This window comes from Pan paniscus, chromosome 11 (genome assembly GCF_029289425.2).
Source record: "Pan paniscus chromosome 11, NHGRI_mPanPan1-v2.0_pri, whole genome shotgun sequence".
Lineage (NCBI taxonomy): Eukaryota > Metazoa > Chordata > Mammalia > Primates > Hominidae > Pan > Pan paniscus.
Window position 1 is genome coordinate 86499817 of NC_073260.2, and position 15599 is coordinate 86515415.

Genomic DNA, 15599 nt, shown 5'->3' on the forward strand with positions numbered 1-15599 from the left:
GGTCTCCTTAAAAAACGTCAGTGTTATAAAAGACCAAAAAACAAAAAAGACTGAAATACTCTTTGAGATGAAAAGAGACTCAAGAGACTTGACAAGTAAATGCGGTAAGTGATCCTGGATTGAATCCTAAATAAAAAAAAAAAAAAAAATACTATAAGAAACATTTTGTAAACAATTGGGAAAATAAGCCAGATACCCGTTAAATGGTAATGTATTGATGTGAAATTTCCCAAGTGTAATCATTGTATTATGGTTCTGTGGGAAAATGCCCTTGTTCCTTGGAGATAAACTGAAATATTTAGAAGTAAATCAACACAATGTTCCCAAGTAATTCTCAGATGGATTAGCAAAATTAGTTAGGTAGCTGGGTAAGGTAGACAGAGAGAATGCAGATGTGGCAGAATGCTAACCATTAAAGGGTCCAGGGGGGTTACCATACAATCTTTCCATAGTCTGAAATTTTTCAAAATAAAAATGAGGGAAAAAAACCTTAAATGTATCCATTGCCCCACCCCTGCAAGGGAGAGAAAGAAAAAAAGAGGAAGGCCTTTAAGTTGAACACGCCTGAGTTTGCAACAAAGCGTCTGCCACTTCCTAGCCGTGGGACCTCTGAGCCCTCAGCTGGAGAAGTGTGCAGTAATGCCAACCCACTGTGCTTCTGTGGGGGTGATGTCAGACACAATCGGTGTGAAGCCGGGAGCTCAGCATCTAGCACAGTGTTCTCACTGTTCATATTTGTTCTCTTCCCTTCCTCCTTCCTAATCCCCATTTCATCTGCAGAATCCATTCAACTGGGCACTGAGGGAGATTAGCTCAGGATAAATAAGAAAAACTATGGATCCTGCAGGGCACACAATGGAGACGTGACGCCCCTGCAGGGACACTGACTGCAGCCTGCCTGCCTACCTGTGATGCAGGCTGGCCAATCCTCTGAATGTCAGACTTTTGGCTGGGGACATCGACCAGCCAAAAGTCAAAAATGCCTCCATCCCAGATTCTGTCACCCACAATTTGCTGGTTAATATTACAGATGAGAACTCAGACACTAACCAGAGTTTCTCAAAGTGGGGTCCCTCAGCCCATTGGCAACAGAATCGGCTGTGGCTCAGATTCCTGAGCCCCACTCAGCTCTGTTGAGTCAGCTTCCCTGGAGTGGCCATGGGAGTGTCCATGCTAACACTGATGTCTATGTGGCTCCGAGGCACAGTCGAGTCTGAGTGCCCCTGACCTGCACTGTGGCTGTGGGAGATGTGCTACCTTATTGCAAAACTGGTCCACTGGAGGAGTAAATTCCTGTGGTGAGTGCCTAATAATAACATGCAAAAGCTATACCTACCACAAAAATGTCTGTCAATGGGAGCAAACAGAAATACAAATCGACTTGTACATAAAGATAAAACCGGGCCTGGCACGGTGGCTCATACCTGTAATTCCAACACTTTGGGAGGCCAAGGCGGGTGGATCACCTGAGGTCAGGAGTTCAAGACAAGCATGGCCAACATGGTGAAACCCCATCTCTACTAAATATACAAAAATTAGTTGGGTGTGGTGGTGGGCACCTGTAATCCCAGCTACTCGGGAGGCTGCAGCAGGAGAATCACTTGAACCCAGGAGGTGGAGGTTGCAGTGAGCCGAGATCGTGCCATTGCACTCCAGCCTGGGAAACAAGAGCGAAACTCCATCTCAAAAAAAAAAAAAAAAAGATAAAAGCATGAGGCTTAGGAAGAAAGCAGTGCTTCTCTCTGGCCTGCGCCAGCTCCTGACTCAGTGTCCAAATGAGACACTGCCCAGCCTTGGAGTGAGGAGGTCCATAGTCTAAAGCCCCCAAACAATCATTGCATCTTAAGACTGAAAGGATCAGAGTGGGCTCGAAGGCCTGGGCAGAAGTAGCCCCTCCACCCACCATGACTCTGGAAAACCACAAAAACCAACAGTTCTCTCCTTCGGACATTTGCAATACGCAATGATTCTGTAGTATCTTGTAAATCCTAAGAGATCCAGAAATCCTAATGAGGAGATGCTCACTTAGATTCTGCTCCAGATCTGCCAGTGCCTCTCTGCACTGTGCCCAGCAGCCTCAGAGGACTCTGTGGGGGTGGATGCTCTGTCGGATGTCACTTAGGTGAAGGAAGATGACAGCAGTCATCTGGGTTCCCTGAGGGCCCTGAAAGAGCTTGTTAGTGGATGTTTGGTTTGGAAGGTTACTGAGCTCCTTCCTCTCTCTTCCAGCCCAAGAGATCAGACCATTTGGCCAGGAACATTCCCTTCCAACTCTGAGAATCCTCCATGCCAAGCTAGCTCCTGCTCAGGGCAGGCATCTCCCCACAGGGTCTGAGCTATTTTAGGAGACTTGATATCCTACACTCAGCCCTAGGGAGGGGAAGAAAAGGACAGACAATTGGGTGGTATCCACCCCCATCCCCAGACTGAGAAAGACGACAGACGGCCATTTGCAACTTTAACTCTTTCTTGGCTCTGGCAAAGACCAATGCATCCCACTTAGCAAAGCCTCAGATGGCAGCGTGGTAACCATTTCAATTCGAGAAAAAAAAAATAACAAAGTGTAGTGGGAGAAAATTATGCATGGAAAGTGACTTTTAAAAATTGCCTTTAAATATTACAGCCAAAGTGAGAGGCTGGAAATTGCATCAGAACATTTTTTGGTGTGGTTTAACACTGAAGAAATCAACCACTTTCCCAACTGCAGGGCTTCAAGTAATATTTCATCTTTTCAGGAACACCCAAGTTTAGTTTGACAAAGAGGAAAATTGGATTAAACTCTTCAGATTTAGGGTGTTTTCCTGGCACCCTAGCACATAAAGTCACTCACAAGTAAACCCACGTAAATTTAATCTTGGTGGTTTCAATGTTTAATGCCTTTATGTCCTTTTTTTTTTTTTGAGACAGGGTCTCACTCTGTCACCCAGGCCAGGCTGGAGTGCAGTGGCACAATCATGGCTCACAGCAGCCTCGACCTCCTGGGCTCAAGCAATCCTCCCACCTCAGCCTCCCAAGTAGCTGGGACCACAGGCAAACGTCACCATGCCTGGCTAATATTTTATTTTGTATTTTTTGTAGAGATGGGGTTTTGCCATGCTGCCCAGGCTGGTCTCGAACTCCCGGACTCAAGCAATCCACCCACCTTGGCCTCCCAAACTGCTAGGATTATAGGCGTGAGCCACAGTGCCTGGTATGTCTTTTGTTTCAATTGTTACCGTCAGTATACAAAGCCCAGGTCCAGGAGCTGGGTGGGTCTAACATCTGGACTTCTGTGCACAGACAGGATGCTCTGCAGGAAGATGTGGGAGGGAGGGAGAGATGGATACAGCCAGCAGGAGGAGAGTCTGCAATGATTCTACAAAGATAAAGGTGCCCTTTTACACATGGTGGTGTGGTTTAAGGCCGGAGGTAATAACTGAGATTTAAGAACTGTGACTCGGTGAATGTCTGTTGGATTCAATCCCATACACAGTCACTGGGGCTAACACTTGGCAGGCACTCGGCCACCCACCAGGGTGGGCAGATAAATGCACAGCCCCTGCTGCCTGGTCTCCAGACCTCTCTCAAGAAGAGGAGGATCACACATCCTGGGCACCTGGTAATCCCAAAGCTAATCCCCCATAGAAGAAAACCTAAAGGTGCTGGTGGGCATGTAGTATTTAAGTCCTCCTCAGTTGCAGAAAAACACTGCTGTGTTCTTGATCACCACTTGCTTCTGAAGCAAAGCAAGCACAGCCTCAAGGTCTGACCGCCCACCCAACCCTGCAGATATCCGCAGATATTCTCTCTCTGCCGGCACCCTTAGAACATGGGGACTCCTTGGCACCTGGCTGACCTGTGATGTCCTCTGACCAGGCCTGATTTCCTTTCTCCCCACGTTCACTTCCTCCTTGCCTACAAGCTCCACAGATCCTTCTGCCAGACCCTCAGGCTCTCTGACCCAGACCTTCTGCCCCTACATGCCCCTGCGTACTTCTGACTCTTATTGGCCTAACTTGACCTATTGCCAATAAGCCCCAGGTTCCAGTGGTGGCCTTCAAGACGGCTATCAGTCTGAGGTTTGGGACTGAAAAAGCCACTGCACTCAGTGGATTTGCAGCCTCCATAATCTATGCTGCACTTGCCAGATGCAGGCAGTTTGACCATTAAGATGCATCGCTACAAAGCAATTCAACTCATTTGCTGTCTTAGCACCCACCTGTAGATCAGGGCCCTGTGTACACAGCCCCTTGAGTAAGGTCACCAGAGAAAATATACAGCATTCAGTTATACTTGGATTTCTGGTAAATAAATAAGAATTAGCTATAAGTATGTCCCAACTATTGCATGGATGTCCTTTGTTGTTGTTTTTGAGACAGAGTCTCCCTCTGTCACCCAAGCTAGAGTGCAGTGGCACAATCATGTCTCACTGCAGCTTCAACCTCCCAGGCTCAAGTGATCCTCCCATCTCAGCCTCTTGAATAGCTGGGACTACAGGCTTGCACAACCATGTCCAGCTAATTTTTTTTTTTTAATTTTTTTTTTTTTTAGAAGGAGTCTTGCTCTGTCGTCACCCAGGACGGAGTGCATGGTGCGATCTTGGCTCACTGCAACCTCCACCTCTGGGTTCAAGCGATTCTCCTGCCTCAGCCTCCCAAGTAGCTGGGGTTACAGATACCCACCACCACGCCTGGCTTATTTTTGTGGTTTTTTTTGTAAAGACGGGATTTCACCATGTTGGACAGGCTGGTCTTGAACTCCTGACCTCAAACAATCTGCCTGCCTCAGATTCCCAAAGTGCTGGGATTACAGGCATGAGCACCCAGCATAATTTTATTTTTTTGTAGAGACCAGGTCTCACTATGTTGCCCAGGGTGGTCTCCAATTGCTGGGCTCAAGCAATCCTCTTTGCCCTGGCTTTCCAAAGTGCTAGGCATGAGCCACCATGCCCAGCCTGTTTTGTTTTTTCTAAATATGGCAGCCCTATCCTAAGACACCTCTACTATCCTGAATGGAAAACAATGATCTGCCAGCTCCCATTTTGCAAACAGGGAAACTGTAGCCCCAGCGATCACAGAGGATGTCAGGTAAGAACTCAGGAGTCTTGACCCCAGACTGGAACTCTTTGCTTCCATTACACTTAACTTCGCTAAAGGCATGTACCCTCTTGCTAGAGGTGACTGTCAGTCACCTGGAGGTGATTTCAAAGGGGTCACTGAGGTCATAATTTATGACCTCTCTGCTCCACCCCATCCTCACCTCCACCCCCCTTTCTATTGCTGTAGGTATTACAGAAGCTATCCTGGGTTATGGCCATTCTGGGACCATATCATTAATGGCCACCTCAGGGAGGAAGTGGGCTGTAAGTGGCAGGGTCAGAGACAGCTGTGAGTGAGAGCCCATCATTGGGTAACACAAGGACAAGTGGGATTTGAAACAGGCAAACACCGGGCAAAGCATGTTGGGAGAGGCTCACTTAATTCACAGAGACACTTGGAATTAGCTGTAAATTCTCTGGGAAGAGATCAAGGCAGCGGCATAAACAGCTCAATTAAACTGTTGGCTCAATGCTCAGTGCGCGGTAATGGTCAAAACACAGACTTTAATCTAGATATAGAGGATTATTTCTCGACCCGTAATGAGATTCCTAAGATTAGTTGTACCTGATGTGGAGAGAACAGCAGCTGGCTCAGTGACACTGGGGACAGGCTTGCATGTCAGCAGGACTGGGACTCACGTGGAAGCGGCTAACTGGATGCCACAACTTTCCTGGAGCCCCCTCCGGATGCCAGGAAGGCAGGGATGAGTCATGTTCTGCTTCCTCCATTTAAGAGATCTGGGAACAGAACCCCAGAATGCATGTGCTTCAAAAGTACAGCAAGTCAACACAGTATGGCTCTGGCATAAAAACAGACATATAGACCAACGGAAAGAATAGAGCCCAGAAATAAAACCGAGTATATATGGTCAACTAATTTTCGACATGGGCACCAAGAACACACAATGGGGAAAGGACAGTCTTTTCAATAAATGATATTGGGAAAATTGGATTTTCACATGGAAAATAATAAAATTGGACCCTGACCTTACATCAGACACAAAAATCAACTCAATATGAATCAAAGACCTAAATGAAAGACCCAAAGCTGTAAAACTCCTAGAAAAAAAACACGAAAGAAGAGCTCCTTGACACTGGCCTTGGCAATGATTTTTTTGAGGTATCACACCAAAAGCATAGGCAATGAAAACAAAAATAAACAAGTGGAACTACATCAAGTTAAAAAGCTTCTGCATAACAAAGGAAACAATCAACAAAATGAATCGGCAGCCTAAAGATTGGGAGGAAACATTTGCAAACCACATATCTGATAAGGGATTAATATTTAAAAGACGTAAGAAACTCACACAACTCAATAGCAAAAGGGTTTTTTGTTTGTTTTGAGATGGAGTCTTGCTCTGTTACCCAGGCTGGAGTGCAGTGGCACGATCTCGGCTCACTGCAACCTCCACCTCCTGGATTCAAGCAATTCTGTGCCTCAGCCTCCTGAGTAGCTGGGATTACAGGCACCCACCACGCCCGGCTACTTTTTTGTATTTTTAGTAGAGATGGGGTTTCACCATCTTGGCCAAGCTGGTCTCGAACTCCTGACCTTGCGATCCACCTGCCTCGGCCTCCCAAAGTGCTGGGATTACAGGTGTGAGCCACCGCGCCTGGCTTTTCTTTTAATTATTAAATAACTCAATTTAAAAATGGGCAAAGGGCTGGGCGCAGTGGCTCATGCCTGTAATCGCAGCCGTTTGGTAAGCCAAAGCAGGCGGATCACCTGAGTTCAGCATTCAAGACTAGCCTGGTCAACATGGTGAAACCTCGTCTCCATTAAAAATACAAAAATTAGCTGGGTGTGGTAGCAGGTGCCGTAATCCCAGCTACTTGGGAGGCTGAGGCAGGATAATTGCTTGAATCTGGGAAGCAGAGGTTGCAGTGAGCTGAGATCGCACCACTGCACTCCAGCCTGGGTGACAAAGCATGACTCCATCTCCAAAAAAAAAAAAAATTAAATTAAATTAAAATGGGCAAAGGACCTAAATGGACATTTCTCCCAACAAAGACATAAAAAATAGCCATGATATATAGGAAAGGTGCTCAACATCACTAATCAACAGGGAAATGCAAATTAAAACCACAATGAGATACCACCTCCCACCTCTTAGGAGGGCTGTTATCAAAGAGACAAGAGATAACAAGTGTAGGTGAGGGTGTGGAGAAAAGGGAACCTCTGCACACTGTTGATGGGAATGTAAATTAGTGCAGGCATTATGGAAAACAGTATGGAGTTTCCTCAAAAAAATTAAAACTAGAACTGCCATATGACCCAGTAAACTCTCTTCTGGGTATATACCCAAAGAAAATGAAATCAGCACCTCATAGAGATGGTGAACTACCATTGCAGCAGCTTTCACAATAGCCAAGATACAGAATTAACCTAACATTCACTCAATGGGTGAATGGGTTAAAAAATTGTGGTGGATACTCCATTTACTCTGATGTGATTATTACACATTGCATGCCTGTATTGAAATATCTCATATACCCCATAAATACATACACTTACTATGTACCCATTAAAATTAAAAATATGCTGAGTGCAGTGGCTCATGCCTATAATCCCAGCACTTTGGGAGGCCAAGGTGGGCAGATCACTTGAGCCTAGAAGTTCGAAACAAGCCTGGACAACATGGCAAAAACTTTACAAAAGTCTCTACAAAAAACTTAAAAAGTTGGCCAGGCATGGTGGCACACAACTGTAGTCCCAGCTACGCAGGAGGCTGAGGTGAGAGGATCACTTCAGGCTGGGAGGTTGCGGCTGCAGTGAGCCAAGATCATGCCACTGTACTCCAGCCTGGGTGACAGAGCGAGACCCTGCCTCAAAAATAAATAAATTTTAAAAAAATGATGTACACACAATGGGACACTATCCAGCTTTAGAAAAGGAGATACTGCCATTTGTGATGACATGGATTAATCTGGAAGATGTTCCACTAAATGTCAGATACAGAAAGACAAATACTGTTTGACCTCGCTTGTATGTAGAATCTGTTTTTAGAAAGTTGAATACATAGAAACAGAGGGGAATGGTGGTTACCAGAAGAGGGGAGAGGACAAGATGGGGGAGAACTGGGAGATATAGGTCGAGTACAGATATGTAGAAAAAATAAGTCTAGAGCTGTAATGTACAGCATGAGGACTCAAGTTAACAATATTGCATTGGATACTGGATATTTGCCAAGAGAATAGATCTTAGGTGCTCTTACTGTGTCCTGAAATTGGTGGGTTCTTGGTCTCACTGACTTCAAGAATGAAGCTGCGGACCCTCGCGGTGAGTGTTAACAGTTCTTAGAAGTGGTGTGTCCGGAGTTTCTTCCTTCTGGTGGGTTTGTGGTCTCGCTGGCTCAGGAGTGAAGCTGCAGACCTTCGCGGTGAGTGTTACAGGTCTTAGCGGCTCGTCTGGAGTTCTTCGTTCCTCCCAGTGGGTTTGTGGTCTCACTGGTCTACAGGAGTTGAACCTGCAGACCTTCACAGTGAGTGTTACAGCTCATAAGTGCAGTGTGGACCCAAACAGTGAGCAGCAGCAAGATTTATTGCAAAAAGCCAAAGAACAAGGCTTCCACACAAGGAAAAGGGACCCCACCAGGTTACTACTGCTGCTAGCTCGGGCAGCCTGCTTTTATTCTCTTATCTGGCCCCACCCACATCCTGCTGATTGGTCCATTTTACAGAGAGCTGATTGGTCCATTTTACAGAGAGCTGATTGGTCCGTTTTGACACGGTGCTGATTGGTGCCTTTACAATCGCCGAGCTAGACACAAAAGTTATCCACCTCCCCATTAGATTAGCTAGATACAGAGTGTCCACACAAAGGTTCTCCATGTTGCCACCAGAGTAGCTAGATACAGTGTCAATTGGTGCATTCACAAACCCTGAGCTAGACACAGGGTGCTGATTGGTGTCTTTACAAACCTTGAGCTAGATACAGAGTGCCAATTGGTGTATTTACAATCCCTTAGCTAGACATAAAGGTTCTCCAAGTCCCCACCAGAGTAGCTAGATACAGAGTGTCAATTGGTGCATTCACAAACCCTGAACTAGACACAGGGTGCTGATTGGTGTGTTTAGAAACCTTGAGCTAGATACAGAGTGCCGATTGGTGTATTAACAATCCCTTAGCTAGACATAAAGGTTCCCCACCAGTCTCAGGAGCCCAGTTGGCTTCACACAGTGGATCCCGTCCTGGGGCCGCAGGTGGATCTGCCTGCCAGTCCCACGCCGTGTGCCCACACTCCTCAGCCCTTGGGTGGTCGATGGGACTGGGTGCCGTGGAGCAGGGGGCGGCACTCCTCAGGGAGGCTAGGGTGGCGCAGGAGCCTACAGCGGCAGGGGGAGGCTCAGCCATGGCGGGCTGCAGGTCGGGAGCCCTGTCCCGCGGGGAGGCAGCTAAGGCCCGGCGAGAAGTCGAGCACAGCAGCTGCTGGCCCAGGTGCTAAGCCCGGGTCGGCGGGGCCGGCTGGCTGCTCCGAGTGCGGGGCCCGCTGATCCCACGCCCACCCGGAACTCGCGCTGGCCCGCAAGCGCCACGCGCAGCCCCGGTTCCCGCCCGCGCCTCTCCCTCCACACCTCCCCGCAAGCTGAGGGAGCCGGAGCCGGCTCCGGCCTCAGCCAACCCAGGAAGGGGCTCCCACAGTGCAGCGGCGGGCTGAAGGGCTCCTCAAGTGCCGCCAAAGTGGGAGCCCAGGCAGAGGAGGCGCCGAGAGCGAGGGAGGGCTGCGAGGACTGCCAGCACGCTGTCACCTCTCATTACCACACACACAAAAAGGTCACTGTGTGAGATGATAGGTTAACTTGCTTAATTTGACTGTAGAAATTATTTCACTATGTATATGTATATAAAGACATCATGTTGTACATCTTACATATATATATTTTAAACCATAGTAAGTCTGACATGCTCCTACCTCCAGGCCAAGGCTAGCAAGCTGAAGTGGACGGAGATGTCCAGCTGTTACCTTCTGCTCTTCCACCCTCCACGATATCAATTGCTTCCATCCACTCATTCATTCAATAAATAGTTATCATGTGCCTACTATGACTACAGGCACTGTTCTGGACACTGGAGGTATGCAGTGAACAAAAGGGCAAAGATCTCTTTCCCGCTGTGGGGCAAGACAAAGAATAAACAAGAAATATATGTAAAATATACAGTAGGTGAAATGAGGAAGAGAGTTATCGGGAAAATAAAATGAGGAAGAGGGATGGCAAGTGTTCAGCGGGGACTGCAGTTCTAGACACTGTGCCCAGGGGAGGCCTCACTGAACATGTGACATTTAAATAAAGTCCTGAAGGAAGGCACAAGTGTGCCTAGAGGCTTCAAAGAACAGCAAAGAGGCAGCCTGGCTGCAGCAGGAGAGAGAGTACAGCATAACAGGAGGTTAGGAGTTTAAGGGGAGCAAGTCATATAAGGCCTTACGGGCTACTGTAAGAATTTTGGCATTTCCTGTTAGGAAAATCAGGATTCCAGGGGGGATGTGAAGAGAGGAAAGACATAATCACACCCATTTTTAACAGGATCACTGGCTGCTGGGGTGAGATGGAAGCAGGGAAGATGGATAAGAGACTCCCACAATAATCCAGGCAAGAGATGAAGGAGTCTTAGTCCAGGGTGGTAACAGTGGAGGGGGTGAGTAGTGGCCAGATTCTGCATATACTTTGCCGACGGGCTGGGTAAAGTAGGAATGAACTAAGGGGTCATGGATGACAGAAGTTTTTGCTTCAGATCTTTACTGAGTTCTAATAACTCCCAAATCCACACCTCCAGTCCAGACTTGTGCCCTGACCCTCACAGCTGTTTATACAGGTAGCTAATGCCAAGTCAACCACCTTCTCCTTCCTGCAGTATCACCTTTCAATGGGAAGTGGTTGGTCACCACTCACTAAGTAGCCCAAAGGCAAAGACTTGAGAGTCAGGCAGAGTCTGTCCTCTAAAATGACTTAACACCCTTTCACTACTTCAATGTTATTTATTCATTCAACAAAAGTACTGAGTGCCTTCTGTGCATTAGCTACTGTTCTCTGCACCATTTTCTGGTTCCTTAACATTCCTTTAACTGCTCTGCCTACTTTCTGTCTCTCCCCAAGAAATACATCTTCCACACTGCTTCCCAAATAATCTTTATAAAATGCAGAAAACATAAGGTAATTAATTTCCTTGCTCAAAGACCTTCAATGGCTCCCTATTGCCTACAAGATAAAAAATTCTCCTGAGTTTGATATTGAAAACTCTTCCTGATGTGGTACAGCCTACCTTTCTACCCTTACCCACCATTCCATGCATTCAGAGATTCTCAGCTACTCCACTCCACTTGACAACTCACTATGGCCCAAGTGGTTTACCACATGTTCCTGCTTCTATGCCTTTCACGATGTTGCTCTCTCTCTCTCCGCATGGAATTCTCTTGTCTACTTCTACTATATCATAATGCTACTCACTCTTCAAGGCCCAGACCAGATATCACCTCTACTAAGAACCCACTATGATCTGCCCCACCCCATAATTAAAATCTCCCTTCCCTATAGCCCCATAGCTCTTTGTCCCTTGTTCTGTCCTGCACTTCTCTCATCTTGCCTTGTATAATTATTGGTGAGAGACTGTGGTCCAGATCATCTCTGCATCCTACAGGGCCTGGTACACAGACAGGGGACTGACGTTAACATTCAATGGACAGAACTGAATAATGTTATCTAAAAGAAGTAGATGAGGCCGGGTGCGGTGGCTCACGCATGTAATCCCAGCACTTTGGGAGGCCAAGGTGGGCGGATCACCTGAGGCCGGGAGTTCATGACCAGCCTGACCAACATGGAGAAACCCCATCTCTACTAAAAATACAAAATTAGCCCAGCATGGTGGCGCATGCCTGTAATCCCAGCTACTCGGGGGCTGAGGCAGGGGAATCACTTGAATCCAGGAGGCGGAGGCTGTGTTGAGCCAACATCACCCCATTGCACTCTAGCCTGGGCAACAAGAGTGAAACTCTGTCTCAAAAAAAAAAAAGGCCAGGCGCAGTGGCTCACACCTGTAATCCCAGCACTTTGGGAGGCTGAGGCAGGTGCGTCACGAGGTCAGGAGATCGAGACCATCCTGGCTAACACGGTCTCTGCTAAAAAAATACAAAAAAAATTAGCCGGGTGTCATGGCAGGGGCCTGTAGTCCCAGCCACTCAGGAGGCTGAGGCAGGAGAATGGCATGAACCTGGGAGGCTGAGCTTGCAGTGAGCGGAGATCGTGCCACTGCACTCCAGCCTGGGTGACAGAGCCAGTCTCTGTCTCAAAAAAAAAAAAAAAAAAAGAAGAAGAAGAAGAAGAAGAAGATGAGTCTGTTGGGTTGGTGGTGGCACTATTTTTCTGGACCTGTACAAGTGGCACAGCCTTCCTCCAGATACTGGAAGGAGGTGCAGCAAAGGAGACACCATGCCCCTGGCAGCTTGAGGAGCTCTTGGTCTAAGGTGAGAAGCTGAGATAGAACAGAAACAGAAACAGGGCCATACTCAACCCTTCTAATAAGAAAACTAGGGTGGGACTGGAGGAGGACAAGAAAAGCAAAAATTCCAAAAATGATGGGCATAGTTTACAGCATCACATAATAATGAGTTTGTGATGTCAAGAGACTGGGGACCAATTCTAGCTGTGCCTCTTGATTTAATCTCTTCCCTTCACTGGTCCCAGTTTGCCCTCTGTAAAATGGAGTGGCTGGATCTCTGAAAAGAGAGTCTGTCCAGCTCTTACTTCCTATAATGCTCTAATACTTCTACAAGTGTTTGTCTTCCTAAACCGTTTGGCAAAGTCCTTAGGAAGCTTTTTCTATTTCCCTTCAGAATGATTATTTCGGACTCTGAGTCTTGGATGGTCGTCTCTACAAGCTCCCAAAGGAAAACACCCATGTGGTTTTTGCCTGCTTGAGGTAAATACCACCTTAGGCCAACTACCCCATCTGTAAACTGGGAATAACACCAGATTGCAGGGATGTTGAGGAGGGTTAATTATATACAGAGTGTCTAAGGGTTGAGCAGATACACAAGTGCTCTGGAAGTTCTTGGCATAATACTATAGCATTACAATAATTCTGGCTTGCAAATTATACCCCAGCAGAGGTATCACATGGAAAAGTGGATCCGACTCTATGGCCTGATGAAAGTGACATGGAAAAAATAAGTTATGAAATATAACTTCTCTTCCTGAACTTTTGGAAAAGGCAGAGATAACCTTTCCATGTGCAAGACACATGCAGGGAGCAAGCTTCCAGATTCTGGTGAGGACTTTCTTGTCTCAGGTGGCCTGGCCTATTGCCAGGATCTGAGCCCAGAAGTAGAAATGGGAAGGAAGGGAGCTGGGGAGGATTTGTGGTTGGATGAAAGGTGGGGCTTAAAACAAGGATGTCCTTGCCTTTCAGGTTTTCTACTGGGGCCTCCTTACGTGCAAGATAATTAAGTGCCAATGCGACAGAGGAACAATTTAAAGGGTAACGGAGATACTTAAGTCTAGGTATATTCAAAATAAACATCCTAGCCAGGTCAACTTCTGGGTCCTCTCTGCATGCCCCAGACACATCACATCTCTCTCTCTCTCTCTCTCTCTCTCTCTCACACACACACACACACACACACACACACCTTAGATTATTTCCTGTGAAATGCTAAGTAAATAGATCTCAGGCAATGAAGATGCTCTGTAGCTGGTGATAGTATCTGCGACTGTGAGACGTCACATAGTGGGTTTGGAAAATTCAACTGGCCACAGAGGATGACAGTTTTGTCTGACCAAGGAGGGAAAGGGCAAATAGCTTGATTCTGGAATAACAAATTTGAAGTCAATTTCACTTTACCACTGTGTATGGCTGAGCAGACAGAGGTCAGCTTCAGGATAAGACCGAGTTCAAGTCCTGCTTCTATCACTTCTGTGCTGTGGCCTCAGGCATGAGTCTGGGTGGGTTACAGAGAGGAAGCAGTAACAGCTCTCAGGCCTTCCCTGTCCAAATGTCTCAGATTGAGAGTTTGACCTCCACTTCCAGCGTGGCCAGAACTATGATGTGATCAAAAGAGCCCCTGGCCTTGCTGTCTGCCCTCACAGTTCCCACTGTTACTACAGGATATGGGAAAAACAGACTCCCCCAAAGCGCATCTATAACAGACAGACAGCAAATGCAGATTATTGATTTGGGCTATTGTTTTAGCAAATCAACATTCTTAGATAATTTCTCAGCTCTCAGGTGCCCACATCTTAGAGTTAAGTCACATTTTGAGGGTTGCCCAGGCAAATTCAAAGCAGCACCAGGCCCTAGTGGCAGTTACTTCATCTTTAGGCAGCATTTCCCTCTCAACAGGGAGCATGCCACCTCCCCTGGGTGCAGATCCCAGGAAAAGTTACACTGACCAAATCAGGCCACTCCTTGGGACTGTTTCCTCAATTTTGGTTAATAATCAAAGGATGATCTGAAATCGCAAAGAAGAGACTCTTGGAAAAGACATAATTATGGTACCACCCGACTTAGGAACTGGCATCCAAGTCCACCTGTGTGACTTTCCTCTGGGCCTCAGTTTCTCCATCTGTAAAATGAGGTCCTGTATTTATTTTTGAGACGGAATCTCCCTCTGTCGCCCAGGCTGGAGTGAAGTGGTGTGATCTCGGCTCACTGCAACCTCTGCCTCCCAGGTTCAAGCAATTCTCTGCCTCAGCCTTCCGAGTAGCTGCTGGGATTACAGGTACCCGCCACCACACCCGGCTAATTTTTGTATTTTTAGTAGAGACGGGGTTTCACCATCTTGGCCAGGCTGGTATTAAACTCCTGACCTCGTGATCCACCCGCCTCGGCCTCCCAAAGTGCTGGGATTACAGGTGTGAGACACCGCACCCGGCCGAGGTCCTGTATTAAATGGATCCTTGCCAGCTCCTACAACATAAGGCATTAAATGTTCCCACAACTTGCTCCCCTCGGCTGGCAGCGAATAGGGCTAAAGCCTCGACTTCCTCAGAGGTGAAAAGGTAAGCAAACATTCCGACCTCCCCTAGCCTTGCTCTCGGATTGGTGCTGGGCCCGGCTCCCACCGCCTATCCCGACCACATCCGTCATCTGGACTGCTAATACACTCATTAGCATAAAGATTCCTCCGAAGACCTGGCGCACGGGGCTGAACCGGAGTCTGTCCCTTTAAGGAAAAGGGGGACAGCCACTCTGTCCCTAAGGGCACTCGGCACTGCATTTCCTCCACACGGGCCACGCTGTAAACTAGACAGGTTCCGTGTTAATCCACTGTCCCTCCTCAACCCCGACAGGGGGATCCCTGGAGTGAACAACGCGCGGGGTCCCGGGGGACTGCGGAAAGGTTTGGCCTCTGCGCGTAGCAGGCTCCGCCAGGCAACCTCTCGCCCGAGGCGGCGGCGAGCTGCAAGCTAGGTGGAGCCGGCTGCGCGGCGGGACCCCAGCGCCCTGGGGCAAGACCCTGGTGCTGGCGCCAGGGCGGCCGCGGGAGGTGGCGCGTACAGGAGCGGAGAGGTGAGCCCACCCCGGCCCGGG

General features: G+C 47.7%; 1 long non-coding RNA gene across 2 annotated transcripts in view; it reads left to right on the forward strand.

Annotated features, from left to right (window-relative positions):
- Positions 1 to 15576, forward strand: part of LOC117981686 (uncharacterized) — a 70830-nt gene extending 55254 nt beyond the window's left edge. The window contains exons 3-6 of one of the 2 annotated variants that reach the window (XR_010109148.1): positions 3079 to 3190; positions 12904 to 12989; positions 13479 to 13547; positions 14688 to 15576. This is a non-coding gene — a long non-coding RNA (uncharacterized LOC117981686). Of the gene's footprint in view, positions 1 to 3078; positions 3191 to 12903; positions 12990 to 13478 lie in introns of both variants that reach the window. The other variant, XR_010109147.1, reaches the window with a different exon arrangement.
- The last annotated feature ends 23 nt before the right edge of the window (positions 15577 to 15599 follow it).